Raw genomic sequence first — 17564 nt, 5'->3', positions numbered from 1 at the left:
GCTTGTCTAAATTGTATATAAAAAAAAATCGATTTTATTTTTCTATTTTTCTCTCAGTGTATTAGAAAATCCATTTGGTATACTTTTTCCTTTGAACCCTTGAACAAAACTTAAAAAAAAATGAAAAGAAATCGAAGGCAAAAAAAGAAAAGAATAAAATTGGATCAATTTCGTTAGCCTCGCGAATATTATTCATGTAATTGACAGCAAGAGTAGTGGATTTTTTTTTCCTAGTTGAGTTAGGAGTTACGATTTAATTTTACAAAGAATGACAGTTAAATGGTCAATTCTTCGTCTTATGATTCTTCTTTAGTCAGCAGAATTGAGAGGTTTATGATTTTTCAAAGAAAAAAAACAAAAATACAAAATTTAATTTACACGACTCGTAGAGCATGTCAATTGAAGGCGCACTATACTAGTAACAATAATGACGGTAAAATACATTATGTAAATTTTACTTTAAATTAAAGAATCCTTATTCTTTATTTGACTAATTTTGTAAATTAAACCTTGACCCGTGATAACTAAGGTGAGTTCTTTTCTTGGAGGGGGAATGATTTTTTTATTTTTTGCTGATTTGGGTTAAAGATTTGCTAAGAAAAGGGTTTAAATCATCTAATTAGACAAACTAACCGAATCAAATAAATTTTTTCAACGAACCAAGAAAAAAGAAGAAATTAATTGGTTTGGGAAATGAATCTTTTGGATGTAAATATTTAGACACTCCTTATGTTATAAGGCTATTCTCTGTAATCTTTTAAGTTTAATTGTTCTTATAATTAACGGTACCTGGCATAGAACCGATTTTTACCCGACTACAGCAAATAAAAAAGAAGGGTTATACAGGGTGTCCCAGGATGAGATAAGAAGATTTTTTCTTGGGTATATTCTAAGAAAAAAATAAATTTTTGACTCGTACCCATTTTTGACTTAAGCAAAAAAACACATTTTTTAGAGATTTTACCTGGTGAAGGTTTTCCCAAATATCATAAAATCTATAAGCTTTATGGCAAACTTGTGAACAACATTTTTGTTCATAATTGTTTTCTTCATAAGAATAAATTTATAAAACACTATGTTTATAACAAATTTATCGAAGAAAATCGGCCCCAAAGTCAAAAATTATCATAGGTAAGAAAAAAATAATTCCATTTGAAAATTAATATCTGAGCAATTAAAAAAGATAATAACATTTCTTAAAAACAGGTACAAAGAATACCATTTCTTCTAAAAATCAAGACATTAATAAAGTTTTTACTATAAGTATTAACGGAGTTATTAACATTAACATGAGTAAAAGCATACCAAAGTAAGCGTTTTCTTAAATCATCGCTGAAGGGTATCAACTTTGCGGATAGAGAGTTACTGTATAACAATTTTTTTCTTAGAATATACCCAAGAATCATCCCTCAAAATCTTCTTATCTCATCCCGGGACACCCTGTATTTTCTTGTGGGCCTTTCAAACGATTTTAAGAAATATTGGTTAATTCAAAATCTGAATTGATGAAATGTGAGAAAATTCTTTAAGGTTTTTAATTCAAAAGTAAGCCCGTGTGATATAAATTTGACATGTTCATATATTTTGTAATAGTAATTTCTCATTTAAAATAAAAATTTCAAAAAATTCAAAAACAAGCAAGTAAAAAATGTACTCACCGTGAATATAAAAATGAATATCGACGGTTTGAACAGTTTGAAGGCATTTTTTCATTTTCGCAAAAAAAAGTAAATATAAATTGGAATAGATGAAGCCTAAAATCATAGTAGATTTTCCAATATTTGTTTTTGTTTATTTAGTTAAAATTCAAGAAAAAGCTTTTAGGGGTAACTCCTTTCATCCCCTACCCGTTTTTAGCTAAAGACAGCTATAAATATGCTAACATACATTGCTCAAGACAGTGTGCACATTTTTCATACAAAACTAGTATAAAAATCTAGATTTTGTGGAGACTTCCAGACAAAATGATCCTCAAAGTCTAAGATTTTGTAGAACAACGGTTCAATGTTTCAACAATATTATGGTCCAACTAGGCCGAAATCATGGCATGAACATAGATATTTTTTTCATATAAACTTTTTTTTTAAATCATGGGTAGCAATGTAAGCACGTGTCTGCTAGTTATTTATTTTTTAACGTGTGTTCTTATTAACTTTTACTTTCAGTAAAACCTAATCGTGCGTTTAATTTTAATTTAAAAACTTTTTAGTCATCTTTTCACTCAGGAAAAAATTTTAAATCACTGCTTATAGCTTCCGAAAGAAGAAAAAAAGGTTTAATTTTGTACCCAATTTCGTAATAAAATATCCTTGAATAAGTCACAAACATTTAACATTGTCACTAATATTGATTTTATATCTTCTTTTTATTGCTTTCATTGACTCAGAGATACTTTTCATCCTTCAATGGTCAAAACAGTTAAATTTATCGGATATTCGTCGTTATTTCCATCCCAAATGAACTTCCTTTTTTTTTTTGGCTAATCTGCATGTAAATTTTGTGTTGATCATCCTGTTTCCTTCTTTTTTTTTTTCTTTTGTTACCAACAAAAAAAGGAAGAATTTTATTTGACCTAACCTTTATTCAAGGCAGCTTATATTAAAAATAAATAAAAGTATTTTTAAGCATATTATTATACACGAATTGGCCTTTTTAATATCCTCTGGACATATTACCTTTTGACCTACAAGAATTTAATGAAAACCTTTGACCTCTCATAAAATTTCACTGAAACTCTAAATTTAAACAATTGGCTCACTCTTCATATTCAATTGGAATAATATCTCACTTTCGCAAAATTACCCAAATTACTTTATACCCACAAAAAGCCATGTCCTTATAAAGATAAAGTATCTATCCCACCTATAAAAACAAAAAAACAGATTAAAATTGCAAGAAAAAAAAAATAAAACCGAAAATACTTCTAACTCTGGTGGAAATTCTTTGGCAATGGAGTTCGGTTTATGGGTGGGCTCGGGCTGTTGCCATTACCTGATGATGAGGAGGAGCAGAAAATAACTTTTAAAAGAGATTAGCATAATTGCTAAATAAAATTCATATCGCACTTAGCCAGACCATAAAACGGATCTCTTCCAATACCTGGGTTAAATTCTATATATAAATCCTCATTCTCGTATATTTTCTACCCCCCAAAAAAAACCCAATTTTAACTATAAAATTCATCTCTCTTCATCTTCCAAATACCTTTAAATATACACACCCCAATGCTTACAACATCAAAGTTAATCATTTAGAAAGACGATTTTAGAACTTGAGCCTAAAGAAACCTCAAACTTAACCCACCATATATCCGCAAATCTATATCTATCTCTATCTGAAAGATCTGTGTGTTGTACACGTTTTAATGAATTTACATATATAATTAAAATTTATTACGTCTCACCTGCAATTAAACGAACGCTTAATGATACTCTAGATCCCTTTTAATTCAACTACTCTCAAGAGGTTTAAATAAATTTATATTATCTATGCAATGTAAATAAGAGGTTGGTAGCAGAAGCAGCACCATAAAGTCCCACTTTCCTTCCGTCCTTCCTTCCTTACTTCCACTCTCTTCACTCTCTTATCTTCGTTGGAAAATTATAGGGTTTTTCGTATGTGACGATGCAAATTAACGTGAGGTAGATTTATGCGGGAATACTTCGCCTAAATTTACCTCATACCGGTGCGGTGATTATTTGAGTTTAACTTTGGGGTTTTTATTGCCTTAACATTAAATGTATAAGAAGACATTTTTTGTCGTAAGTTTTTTTTTGTTAGTGTGTGTGTGTGGAGAGTGATGGGCTTTTGAATTTATATAAAATTCAAATAAAACTGTAAAAAAAAAGTTAATCTAAACGTCTATTTAAAAAGTCCAATTCCCCAAGTTGGTTTTTATTTTTAAGGACTCTCGAAGGACCTTGAAACTTATTTTTCTTCGTTTTTTCTTTTCTTTTTTTTTGTTTTGTTCGATAAGAATTAATTTTGAAAGTAATTCCCCTTAACAGAAGTGAGAGTGGAAAATTATTCCCTCAAGTCTGGTTAAGATATGAAATAAGATAAAATAATTTGAAAAGTAGGATGGTACTTATTGTGAGGGGGTCTATTGAGGGAGTCTATTTCTGAACTGAATATTCTTTTATTTGCTTTCAGAAGAAAACATTTTTTTTGACTTTCAGAGGTCTTAGAATTAAGATTACATACCCAAACCACCAATATTAGCCATATAACGGGTATAGCTCACATTATTTGATTTTGGGGTCATTATTCTTCACAACGACCCTACCTATACTATTTTGTTTTCTATTTTGAAACTAAATGCGAATCTTATATTCTCTAATTTATTGATTAAGAAGTTATTACCCTAAAATGTTCGAAGTTGCAATTGACGCAGTTTTACGTTCAAAGTTCGGAATAACTTTGGAGTTATTCTTACTTTGATATTCTATATTGATAAGTTCAGACTTTTATAGCGAATTTATTTGAAAAAACTTTTTAATGTATTCTGTCTCTTACTTTTTTTATATCCAAATTAATTCTCAAAGCAGAAAATTCTTTACAAGTTGAGGCCCTATCAATTTTGTCACGAAAACATATTCTGTTCAAAGCTTAAACTTGACCTTTTATAAGACAAAGTGATTTGTTAAAATTATTTTTTTATGTGTATTAGGGTGGGTCAAAAAAATCGAAATTCTTTTTTTTGATTTGGTACTCCGAAAAATCGATTGCTAGACACCTCTAGAATATGCACACCAAATATGAGCTCTTTATATTAAGGGGAAGGTCCTCCGCTTTGCAATTTTCCATTTTTACATCAAGCTTGACTTTTTAGCAAATTTCTTTTCAGATTCTTGTAGGAAATTGAACTCTCTACAAAAAAGGCCTTATACACTTTTTTCGTTTATCTAACCGTTGAATAGATATTTGAGGTCCAAAAATCGAAAAAATCTTTAAAAAATTCTTTTTTGTTCTTAATTTTGTAACAAATTGAAAAATTATAAAAATCAAACGCGCAAGACATATTCTTGTTGGAAATTGATTGCTTCACAAAAAAGGTCTTGTTAAATTTTTTCATTTATCTAACCTTTCTAAAGATATTCGAGGTCAAAGTTAAAAAAAATTATGAAAACATTTTATATTTTTAAAAATTTTCCAGTTCACTGAAAATTCATTAGTTTCAATTTAGCAAGACGGATTCTTGTAGGAGCTTAAACGTTCTACAAAAAATTCCTTGGCATCAAATTGATTGCTTTACCCGTTTAGAAGATATTCGTATCCAAATCGCAATGCATACGGGACGTAAGAAAACTATTGAAATCAGTGGGCATTGGTTTGGATACGAATATCTTCTAAACCGTTAAAGCAATCAATTTGATTCTAAGGAGTTTTTTGTAGGACGTTTAAGCCCCTACAAGAATATATCTTGCTAATTTGAAAATAATGAAGTTTCAGTGAACTGGAAAAATGTTTTTATATTTTTTTTTAACTTTGACCTCGAATATCTTTAGAAAGGTTAGATAAATGAAAAAATTTAACAAGACCTTTTTTGTGAAGCAATCAATTTCCAACAAGAATATGTCTTGCGCGTTTGATTTTTATAATTTTTCAATTTGTTACAAAATTAAGAACAAAAAAGAATTTTTTAAAGATTTTTTCGATTTTTGGACCTCAAATATCTATTCAACGGTTAGATAAACGAAAAAAGTGTATAAGGCCTTTTTTGTAGAGCGTTCAATTTACTACAAGAATCTGAAAAGAAATTTGCTAAAAAGTCAATTAATAAAAAAATTATTTTTTTTTAGTAGAAGCTTGATGTAAAAATGGAAAATTGCAAAGCGGAGGACCTTCCCATTAATATAAAGAGCTCATATTTGGTGTGTATATTCTAGAGGGGTCTAGCAATCGATTTTTCGGAGTACCAAATCAAAAAAAAGAATTTCGATTTTTTTTGACCCACCCTAATGTGTATATTAGAACAAAATATCATTCTGAAAACTTTGAAAATAAGTTGAGACCCTATAATTGTCTTCCAAAGTGTTGTTCAAGAAATTTTGTTTAGCAAAAACATCTGTATTTAATTCGAATATAGTATCTTTTGGGTGAACACTGAGACCCTAAATTATAATCTAAAAGAAAATTTTGTTGTTCACAGCAAAAACTGACTCAGTTAGATGGGAGCTATCTTAAATCTTAAAGCTCAAGCTATTTTTGAAATTTGTAATAGTAGTTTAAGACCATAAATTCATCTTGCTGACACCTAAACAAAGAAAAATAGGGTTACGTTAACCCTTTCGGACCCAGCGTTACTCTCACGTAACATTTTTTTTTTTAATTCGTAAAAATATTAAATTAAACAATTTTTTAGGTTACGATGGCTTAATTTAAAGATAATAATGCCTAGTTACTGGATTATTACAAAAAGTTAGTCAAATATCATACCTTTAATTTTTTTATCGAGAAAGGGACTGAAATTCACATTTTTTTTTTTTGCAAAAAAAAAATTTTTTATTTATGGTCATAATTAAAAAAAAAAAACATATAAAAAATGTTAATGCAGAAAGTGTTTTGTTTTTTTTGCTTAGAAGAAGTAGCATACATTATAGTTTCATAAACAGTTATTTTCTCAGCTCTCTGACTTTTTTTGGTGGTCATAGGCAGTGCATGTTACTTACATGTAATATGAGAAAAACACATTAGTTTTGCTATTTATTATTTTGGAAAATAACTTTTTGCTATTCATATTTCTTAGTTGTGATGTTTTTGACCCGATAATACCGAAAAAAACATTTTTTAATATTGATTTTCATAGCTTGGGTTCGAAAGGGTTAAAACAGAACCGAAAAAAAATAGGGACCTATTCGAAATTCCTTTGAATGAAATATGGTATTCTTTTAAGAAAAATTAAGACCTGCAAGTAAAAAAGTAGAAATTGAAAAAAAAAAAATTAATGTAAATTTGAGACCCTTCTTTAATAAAATTGTATGTTAATAGAAAAAAAAACTGAGATGCCAAAGTGCTTGCATGAATTCAATATGGTTTTTTAAAACTTACAAACAAGTTAAAATCCCACTGCCATACAACCGTTTTCTTTTTTTTTTAAACACCCGAAGCAACAACTTATCTTATTAGATGTTATAGTGCTTTCTAAGAAATATCAATTTTTCCCAAAAATTTTTTTTGGAGATTTCTCATTTATCTATAGTTATTCATCTTTTGGAAAAAAAAATATATGGAAATATTTCACCCGGTGACAACTAAATACATGACTTTTTACCAAGTTATTTTGGCAGCAATCTTGACTCGCACACCTTTTTGTTATACATCTATAAAAAGGTAAGAAATTACTCTATCTATATCTATTAAATTCATTAAAATTGAACTCAGGGTTCAAAAGTTATAGCCAGATTTCTCGCTGTGGTAGCGTTTTTAACTGTTGAATATATGACATTTTACCAGTTTTTTAATTATTTTGACAGACATCATGAGACGCAAGCTTAAAAATTATACATCAATGAAGAGGTTAAGATTTACTCTACCTACTGCTATTTAATTCATTAAAATCAGAAGCAGGGTTCAAAAGCTATAGCTAGATGAAAACAAAAGGTTTACTAACAAAAATTCGTTTTGAGCAGAAACGACATAAGTCCAGCGACTTTAAATAGACCAGTGCCAATCCGGTTTTCAGAGGGCAAAAGTTGAACAAATTATTAGCAGCATAAGGGTGGTGGGAAAATTTAGGATAAATGGTATATGAAAGGGGAAAAATAAATTGCCCACAAAAAAATTGGGGGAAAGGGGGTGGGTGGGCGAAAAAGTGGGGTGGGTGTCAAAAATCATGGTTTTTTACGATTTCTGTCAAAACTAGACGTCCTACCGAAAAAAGTCAAATGCAAAAGTTGTAGGTAGTATAAATGTCTACAACTTTTACTCAAACAATTTTTTTCTATAACCTCAAAAATATAGGAAAAATGCAAAAATACGATTTTTTGATTTTTTATTTTTATCTTTTACAAAAATGGTTGGATTTTAACAAAACTTGGTTAAAAACTACTTTGTTATGTTTTCTATCTATTAAAAATGTTTTTTTGAGCAAAAAGTGAATTTTTGGATTTTTGACGAATTTAATTTGAAAAAATAGCCTATTTTTCAATCAAAAAAGTTACCGAAAAAATTTTTGATTTTTGAAAAGTTTGAAATGAAATTATTTATAGGCTATTGATTATGTCGAAAAAAACAGGGCAATAAGGAACTAAGACGTTCACGGGTTTTTATTGCAGGAATCGTTCAATGGGTTATAAAAGAACATAAAACCGCGGAGTGCTATTAAATGAGAGGGTGGAAACTGAAGATAGGGGTGTAAAAGCCCCCTTTTTGGTTTTTTCAATATATCTCGTAAACCGAGCAAAATTTTAGTATATTGCTCTCAAAACTTTTTGTAGAGAATTGAATTTCCTACTAGAATAATGTTTTTTAAAAATTGAAAAAAAATTTCCATACCAAAATAGTCGAAACAATCATAAAAAAAATATCAAAAAAATCGATTTTTTGAGTTTTTTTGCTTTTTTGGTTGTACATTTTTTTTGGGTTGAGATAGACATAAACATTGCTCCAAAGAAAAAAAAGAAGATTAAATTTCCTTCAAAACCCTGTACTCACTAAATTTTTTCATTGAAAATTAACCGAAGTATGGCCATTTTAATCTATCTTTTTTTCGCATTTTTAGTTTTACTCAAGTAACTTAAGCACCAAGAACTGATAATGAGATTTTGTAGAGGAGTTAAATACAATCATTGTTTACTATAAGAGGGGGGATCTATGTCCCCCCGTTTTGGCGGGAGGGGCAATTTTCTAAAAAAATACTTAAAATAAAAAAAAATTATTAAAAAACAACGGCAACACTCACAGTTTTGATTGATACTTTTTTCAAAAGCTAGAATTATAAACTTAATATTAATTTTAAAATGAAGTTATTTTAATCAATTTTTTTTGAAATACCCGAGTGATTCCAATAATGAAAGTATTTTGTCTATTTTTCAATTTTCTCAAAAAGTAGAAAGCATTACATTATGATTTTCATGATTTGATAAGAAATCAATTAAGGCAGTTTACTTTGTCGATCAATTTCGTATTGAAGTCCACAGTCTTTGTGAAAACTGTACTCAATGTGCTTTTTAAACTTTTTTTTCACAAGTTTTGACTTTGAAATCGGGTATTTCAAAAACAATTGATTAAAATAACTTAATTTTAAAATTAATATTAAGTTTATAATTCTAGCTTTTGAAAAAAGTATCAATCAAAACTGTGAGTGTTGCCGTTGTTTTTTAATAATTTTTTTTTATTTTAAGTATTTTTTTTAGAAAATTGCCCCTCCCGCCAAAACGGGGGGACATAGATCCCCCTCTTATAGTAAACAATGATTGTATTTAACCCCTCTACAAAATCTCATTATCAGTTCTTGGTGCTTAAGTTATCGTACTTTCCCCTCAAATGTTTCTGTTTTACTTGAGTAAAACTAGAAATGCGAAAAAAAGATAGATTAAAATGGCCATACTTCGGTTAATTTTCAATGAAAAAATTTAGTGAGTACAGGGTTTTGAAGGAAATTTAATCTTCTTTTTTTCTTTGTGTGCAATGTTTGTGTCTATCTCAACCCAAAAAAAAAGTACAACCAAAAAAGCAAAAAAACTCAAAAAATCGATTTTTTTGATATTTTTTTTATGATTGTTTCGACTATTTTGGTATGGAAATTTTTTTTTTCAATTTTTAAAAAACATTATTCTAGTAGGAAATTCAATTCTCTACAAAAAGTTTTGAGAGCAATATACTAAAATTTTGCTCGGTTTACGAGATATATTGAAAAAACCAAAAAGGGGGCTTTTACACCCCTATCTTCAGTTTCCACCCTCTCATTTAATAGCACTCCGCGGTTTTATGTTCTTTTATAACCCATTGAACGATTCCTGCAATAAAAACCCGTGAACGTCTTAGTTCCTTTCTAAATGACATAATCAATAGCCTATTAGATTAAAACCTATTATTTAAGATTGTGTGGAAAAACTATACTTTTGTTTTAGAAAATATTGAGAAAAATTGAAAAAAACAAAAAAACCATTTTTAAGATCGATTTTTCCGTAAATGACAGTAATATTGGCGAGAAATAATTTTCCATAGAAACTAAATTATACTTTTCTAATGGCATTTGACCTTCTTAATTTGAATCTAGCATTAGAATAGCTCTAACGTGAAAAGTTTTTGAGATATTGAATTTTGAACGTCCAAAACACTATTTTTGTGATGTTTTGCATGGTAATATCTCAAAAACGTGATGTGATAGAATTTTTCTGACTTCGGATTCGAGCTCAGCGCACAAAAAACCATTAGAAAAATATACTTTGATTTTTATAAAAAAAAACTTTTTGACTAGTGAATTCGAACAGGGAAGAAAAAATCGAATATCTTGTTCGAATTCACTAGTCAAAAAGTTTTTTTTTATAGAAATCAAAGTATATTTTTCTAATGGTTTTTTGTGCGCTGAGCTCGAATCCGAAGTCAGAAAAATTCTATTACATCACGTTTTTGAGATATTACCATGCAAAACATCACAAAAATAGTATTTTGGACGTTCAAAATTCAATATCTCAAAAACTTTTCACGTTAGAGCTTTTCTTATGCTAAATTCAAATTAAGAAAGTCAAAGGCCATTAGAAAAGTATAGTTTAGTTTCTATGGAAAATTATTTCTCGCCAATATTGCTGTTATTTACGGAAAAATCGATCTTAAAAATCGTTTTTTTGTTTTTTCAATTTTTCTCAATATTTTCAAAAACAAAAGTACAGTTTTTCCACACAATCTTAAATAATAGGTTTTAATCAAAATAATTTCATTTCAAACTTTTCAAAAATCAAAAATTTTTTCGGTAACTTTTTTGATTGAAAAATAGGCTATTTTTTCAAATTAAATTCGTCAAAAATCCAAAAATTCACTTTTTGCTCAAAAAACATTTTTAATAGATAGAAAACATAACAAAGTAGTTTTTAACCAAGTTTTGTTAAAATCCAACCATTTTTGTAAAAGATAAAAATAAAAAATCAAAAAATCGTATTTTTGCATTTTTCCTATATTTTTGAGGTTATAGAAAAAAATTGTTTGAGTAAAAGTTGTAGACATTTATACTACCTACAATTTTTGCATTTGACTTTTTTCGGTAGGACGTCTAGTTTTGACAGAAATCGTAAAAAACCATGATTTTTGACACCCACCCCACTTTTTCGCCCACCCACCCCCTTTCCCCCAATTTTTTTGTGGGCAATTTATTTTTCCCCTTTCATATACCATTTATCCTAAATTTTCCCACCACCCATATGCTGCTAATAATTTTTTTATTTTCAAAAATTATTGGCACTGGTCTAAAAGGCTTAAAAACCCGCTAAGAGTTGAAAAAAGTTTATATTTTTAAGCTTTTTAAAAGCGTCTTTAGCTAGATTATAACTCGGCATACTCTAAATTTGAAGTTTTGTGGAGTTTTAACATAAAAAACAGTTTTTTGTTGCTCCTGAAAAGTTAGTGCTCATGGACTTATGCTGTTTCTCAAAATAAACGATTCAAATATATGTTTCTTCCAACAATATTATTATTCGAGTACGTCAGTCTAGTTAAAAAGCTTTAAAAAGATTCAAAACCTTCATACAATTTAAGACCCTACTGCTTGTTTAATCTTAAATCTTTCTTAAGACCCTATAATCAGTCTCCAATCCAGACTGTTCATTTTCAGTAACCCTCATAGCATTCAATCTGTTTATTATATAGAATTCAATGAAATCGTAAAGACCTCAGAAAGCTGAAAATAAAAATTAAAAATGGCCGACAAAACTAGGTACCCTAAAAACTCGGTTGAAAAACAGTTAAAATTTATTACTCGTACTACAGTTGAAATCTAATTATTCCATAAATTCAGAAAACTTTTAAATAAATAAGTGTAAATTATAATCTCACAGAAAAACCATTTCATTTAAAATTTATACCAATTTGGCTTTATGACCGTGGTGTAGAAACTAATAAGCAATTCCTTATAGTTGAGGTTTATATCTACTCTTTAAGTTTTCTAAGTAATTTTCAATTTAAAATTTTCCAAAACCGCAAAATGTCTATTATAAGCTTCAAAATAGAAAAAAAGCACCTTGGGATACCTATGTATATCATGAACAAGAGTCTCTAGGTTGTAAACAGGATAGCTTCACCTAAGGCTTCAAAATTGCAAAAAAAAAAGGTAAAAATGTAAACCTGTAATAGATTAAACCTTTCAACCCTGAAGGACATTGCCAAATAGAACTTCAATATAAAATTTAACAACACTGAAAAAAAAAAAAAATCTAACAAACTCAGAATCACACGAACCTCAATATCAGTTTGCTTCCAAAACAAAACAACAAAAATAGTCTCAGTTGTCGTTATAATCCCAAGACAAAGGTAATATCTGTCTTTTCCATCTATATCGTTCTATTTGTACATAGTGAGGGTGACTACACTTCACAATGGGAGACTTCTTAAGTGTTAAATGTCCTTTTGGGGATTTTTTTTTTTTTTTTTTTTTTCATTTTATTATTTTCTGTGTCCATGGATGGGTTCTGGGCAGAAAATGAGTGAAAACTCTGAAGTGAATTGTTTTCGAGTGGTCTGGGAGTTGGGACTTTCAAAAAAATTCTCAAAAAAAAAACAAAAGTTGAGGAGAACAACTTTAAGTTTGAGGAGTATACAGATGACGAAAAAAGGAGAAAAAAAACAGACTCCAGGGACATGGACAGAAAATGATATTAAAACATTCCTTTTATACCAGCCCCGAAGATATTTTTGTCAAACATCGAATGGAAATGTAAAAATATATTCATTTCATTCACTAAGGAGGGACACAAATTTTGCTACAATTTTATAGTTAGAAAATTTGTATAATGTACCAATGTGTTTTTTTTTTTTTTTCAAATTTCTGTTATTTTATTGTTTTATTTGTCATCAGGGAGAGAGAGTAGAAAACACTTAAAAGGACAATTGAACAGTGTGTTGAATGAATGAGAGTCTGTCTCTGTAGATGGAATTCTACAGGCGTCTGTCTGTCCGACAGAGGGGACGGTATAGTACGGTAGGTGGTTTGCTTTGTCACGTTTTATTTTATATCCTGTAGTCGTCGTCGTCGTTCGGTCGGTCGTCTATGGGTGGGCATCCTTTTGGAGACTGTTTTTTGGGGGATTAATTTTAATTCAAATCTGATGGGATTGAGAGAGAAAGAGTATTTAATCTAAAAGAGAGCTCACTGTTGGGGTTTTAATTTTAAAATGAGAAATCATAACAAAAATGAATAGAATTAAATGGAATTTATATAGTTTTTGTTGAATTTGGTATATTTTTAGAGAGAAGAAAGGACATTTTAAAAAGGATTTATTATTTAACAATGCATAATTAATTTGCATAACATTTTCTTTTTTTTTTTATTTTTAGTTTTTCTAATTAAAACAATGAAGAAAAAAAAATCATTTCTTTGGAAAACAAAAAAAAAAATTATTTGTATAAAATTTATAAATAAAAGCTTCATTTTCATAAAAATAGATAATAAATGTGTGTATAGGTGCTTTCATGCTAAATTTTATTAATTCGAACAAAACTACCTACATCGTATTTTGTAAATTTAATTACAAAATCAGTACATTTAAAGCTTTTAAAACCTTTATACAGGAAGTTATTGTCATTATCCAAGTGTAAATTGATCTGGTTTAACATTTCAATATAATACCTACATAAGTAGATTACATGGAATATGTAAACAGATTCTTATGCAATCATAGTGTATTCAATTCAAATACTTATTATACCTTATTTATTAAGTGACCATGAAGGAGTTTTTGGTGTATGGTCATCTTATGAAATATTTATAGAAAGCGTATTTATATTGCATAAGCAAACATTGTAAGGATTTAAGTATACCTAGATATGATTTTGAAGAAAAAGAATTAAATTAAAACGAAATGGTAACGGAGTTACGAATAACAGAGTTATGCGCGACAGCTATGACATGTGATTTTCATATCGTTCCTCGCAATTGTTGCCAACCCAAAAATCACATGTCATAGCTTAACATAACTTTAGAATTCGTAACTCTAGTTTTTCGTAACTTCGGCATCGCGTAACTTTGGCGCTCGTAGCTCTGTCGCCCGTAACTCTGGTATTCGTAACTTCGTCAGTTTCCCAATTAAAAATATAAAACTGTTAGACAAGACACATCAGCAGTGGACATTTTTTGAACCAAAATTGTCTAATTCGTTTGTCTACCCAAAAGTTTTCTTCTTTCACATTTCAAAAAAAAAAATTAGAGCAAATTCTTTTTCCATCTTCCGTTTATGAGAGAAATATTCAAAAATCATTTTTTTTATAGCAACTCTTATAGGTACAAATATCATTTATTTCTTCTTCTTCTTCCTTTTTTCTCGGCGCTGTTATGATCTCGATGTCGAGGGGATCATAACTATCCCACGTTACTGCTTCACACTAGTGATCCGCTTGTGGGGTTCGCCGGGTTGCCCTCAGAAATCGGCGGCAAGCCTCCCGGTTTTGTATTGTTCCATTTCTAAGGCCAACTGAATGCTGGTGTTTTTGCATTTGCTTGTACCAGGAGTTTTTAGGCCTACCTTTCTTATTATTTCGTGTTGGAACGTTGTATGATATTGCTTTTTTGACGGGGTTCTCAGGATCTCTCCTTTGAACATGGCAATACCAACTGAGTCGGTCGTGTTCAATTTTTTGGGAGATGGTGTTTTTAACATGAAGGCTTCCTCGGATCTTCGTACTTCTAATTCTATCAAGCTTTGTTACTCCTGCTGTCATACGAAGCATCTTCATCTCAGCTGCCGTTAACTTACTCTCATACTTTTTGTACATTGTCCAACATTGTGAACCGTATGTGAGTGCTGGACGCACAACTGCGGTGTAGAGCCTTCCTTTCAGCTTAGGGGGCATTTTTCGATCACAGAAGATAGCAGAATTTTCCCGCCACTTCATCCACCCTACGCTTACGCGATGATTGATATCGTCATCACAAGTACCTTCGTTATTTATCATAGACCCCAGATATTTAAACTTTTCACACTTGGGAAGCACTACACCATTCAAATAAATGTCAGGAATAGGCCTGTGTGGATCAGAAAATGGGCAGCATAGGTATTCTGTCTTTTTCGCGCTTATGCGGTACCCACTACCTTCTAGAACATCCACCCATACATCAAGTGCTCGTTGCAGGGATATCGGGTCTTCACTTATGATGGCTCCATCGTCAGCAAAGAACAAATATCATTTATTTCTAAAATCAAAAAATTGTTTTTTTTTCTTAAAATTCAAATGGCCATCTTTTGTCCACCTTGAGAAATGGATACTAACCAAAAATCATCGCTTGTCCACCCTATGTTTAGGAGATAATCAAAATTCCCAACAAAAGTTACGTATACACCACAGTATACACATGTACTGAAAATTTCAAAGTCCCCAAAAATCTCCAAAAATTATTTTTTTTTTTTTTTTTCATAAATTCAGATTTAAATCAGGAGAGTGGACAAACTATACTATTTGGTATGTATAAGTTTATAGAACTCGAGGTGGACAATCAATTGGTCTATCTGACGTAACAGGCTCCTTAATTTTGACGAGCTTTGAGTCAAATACGATTTTTGTGATTTTTTAAGCCCCATATCTCAGGTACTTCACTCGATTAGTAGCTGGAACGTTCTGAATGAAGAATTGAATGCTCTGGACTATCACAACAAATAAAATAGAGAACTTGGGTGGGCACTACTGTGCCTCTTGATATTAGCGTTCACTATTGTTTTATGTTTGTTGATTTTCTGTTGAGTAAGTTCTGACAAATTTCGGTTTATTAGCGAATTTACTAATATTTTCTCAATATTTTATGGGAAAGCAAAAAATATTAATAAATTCCCTAACTTATTAGACTTAAGCCCAATTTATTCACAATCAATTAAATTTAAAATCGCCATTTAAAAAGGGTAATTTTAAAGTTTGTATGAGATTTGACCGATTTTCAATTTTTAATGGCGACTTTAAATATAATGGAGAGTGAATAAATTGGTCCTAATAATTTTATGAAATTGAGCACAGGTCAGAACTTTTCTTTTTTTGTGCTAAACTAAACGTTTACGATACATAAAAAAGATTTTGTGAATTAACGACACTAACTTATAAAGTGCCCGAAAAAACTATTATTAAACTTTACAGACTTGAAAAATTTAGAATTTTCTAATGGTTCGTTTTTTGTTATTTAGTTAACTTAAAGTTAATTAAGTTTGCAAATGAAACTCATCCCAAAAAAGCAAATGTCCTCTAAAATATGCATGTGCGAAAGCCTTTAAACCTCAAAGAATAGAACATCCAAGGTATTTTTCTCTTGACCCCAAGTTAACTAACAAGAATAGTTTACTAAGGTTAATCCAGGGAAACTTTAACTAGGACTTCGAAATAAAAAATTTAAAATGTAACGATTTGATCGTTTAATAGAAATCGTCAATCGTTATTATGTCTTAATCAAAGTTTTTGGGATTTATTGAAATTTTTTACGTACCGTTGTATAATAAGTGCCACAAGTTATTCAAAACGTAATAGACTTACCAAGAATTTTTTTTACTGTAACACAGTGAAATAAAAGTTATATTTTGCCCAAAAACACTTTTTCACACATATTTTTACTTGCTCTATAGGACAAGAAGTGTTGGTTTATAAGTTATTAATCAAAACCAACATTACGATGATGGAGAATTACAAAAAAGTAGGTCTGGATGGATTTTCTTCAAATTTGGTTTAGGTGATTTTTATGGAATTCTGAAAGTTGTTTTTTTTTATATCTCGCTTAGAAAGGGTACCTCTCATACGAAATATTTCAATTTATGCCAAATAACTCGAAATTTGAGTAAACTTTGAAAAAGTAATATTTAAAGCGATTGCAATAAATCTGTATTTTTATTTTTTACCGACTTCCAAAAAGGAGGAGGTATTCAATTCGTCTGTATTTTGTTTTTTTTTTTATGTTCGTTACCTCATAACTTTGGCCTAAGTGAACCAAAATTGATAATTCTTTCTGTATTGAAAAGCTGGTGCCCGCAGTGTGGTCCCATTTCAATTTTGTTCAGTTATTGCCATAGAAACTATTAGAAAAACCATAAAACCCAGTTTTGATCCATGAAAGTCGGTGTTTTTTTTTTGATAAAAATGAATATTCCAAAAAAAGTCAAATAAAATTTGCCCTAAATGTCGACTCTTTCCCAAAATCTTGAAAATTTATATAAGTAGAGGCAGCTTTTAAAATTTACAAGTAAACTAACATAAAAGTGCTTTGAACTGCAAGACCAAGTACGTGCGACCTAGTCGTCCATTTTATTTTGTATACTCCTAACTCCTGCAGAATTAATTGAAAGTCAAAAACGTTGTGAATGCCCTAAAATCAATTACTGAAAGAACTCCTTTTCTACTGTTGGACTTATTGCACATTAAATATCCGATGTAGGAAATTGCAATTT

At 29.8% G+C, this 17564-nt stretch overlaps 1 protein-coding gene and 1 long non-coding RNA gene across 2 annotated transcripts in view; one reads left to right on the top strand and one right to left on the bottom strand.

Annotated features, from left to right (window-relative positions):
* Positions 1-17564, bottom strand: part of LOC129919602 (putative uncharacterized protein DDB_G0267840) — a 105112-nt gene that overhangs the window by 86618 nt on the left and 930 nt on the right. The window lies entirely within an intron of this gene.
* The window catches only part of LOC129919613 (uncharacterized), a 66656-nt gene continuing 61859 nt past the window's right edge, over positions 12768-17564 (top strand). Inside the window, exons 1-2 of the long non-coding RNA XR_008773097.1 lie at positions 12768-12939; positions 13010-13132. This is a non-coding gene — a long non-coding RNA (uncharacterized LOC129919613). The remainder of the gene's footprint in view (positions 12940-13009; positions 13133-17564) is intronic.

This window comes from Episyrphus balteatus, chromosome 4, assembly GCF_945859705.1.
Source record: "Episyrphus balteatus chromosome 4, idEpiBalt1.1, whole genome shotgun sequence".
NCBI classification, from domain to species: domain Eukaryota; kingdom Metazoa; phylum Arthropoda; class Insecta; order Diptera; family Syrphidae; genus Episyrphus; species Episyrphus balteatus.
The sequence above is the reverse complement of the archived record's forward strand: the minus strand, read 5'-3'. Positions and strand labels throughout refer to the sequence as shown.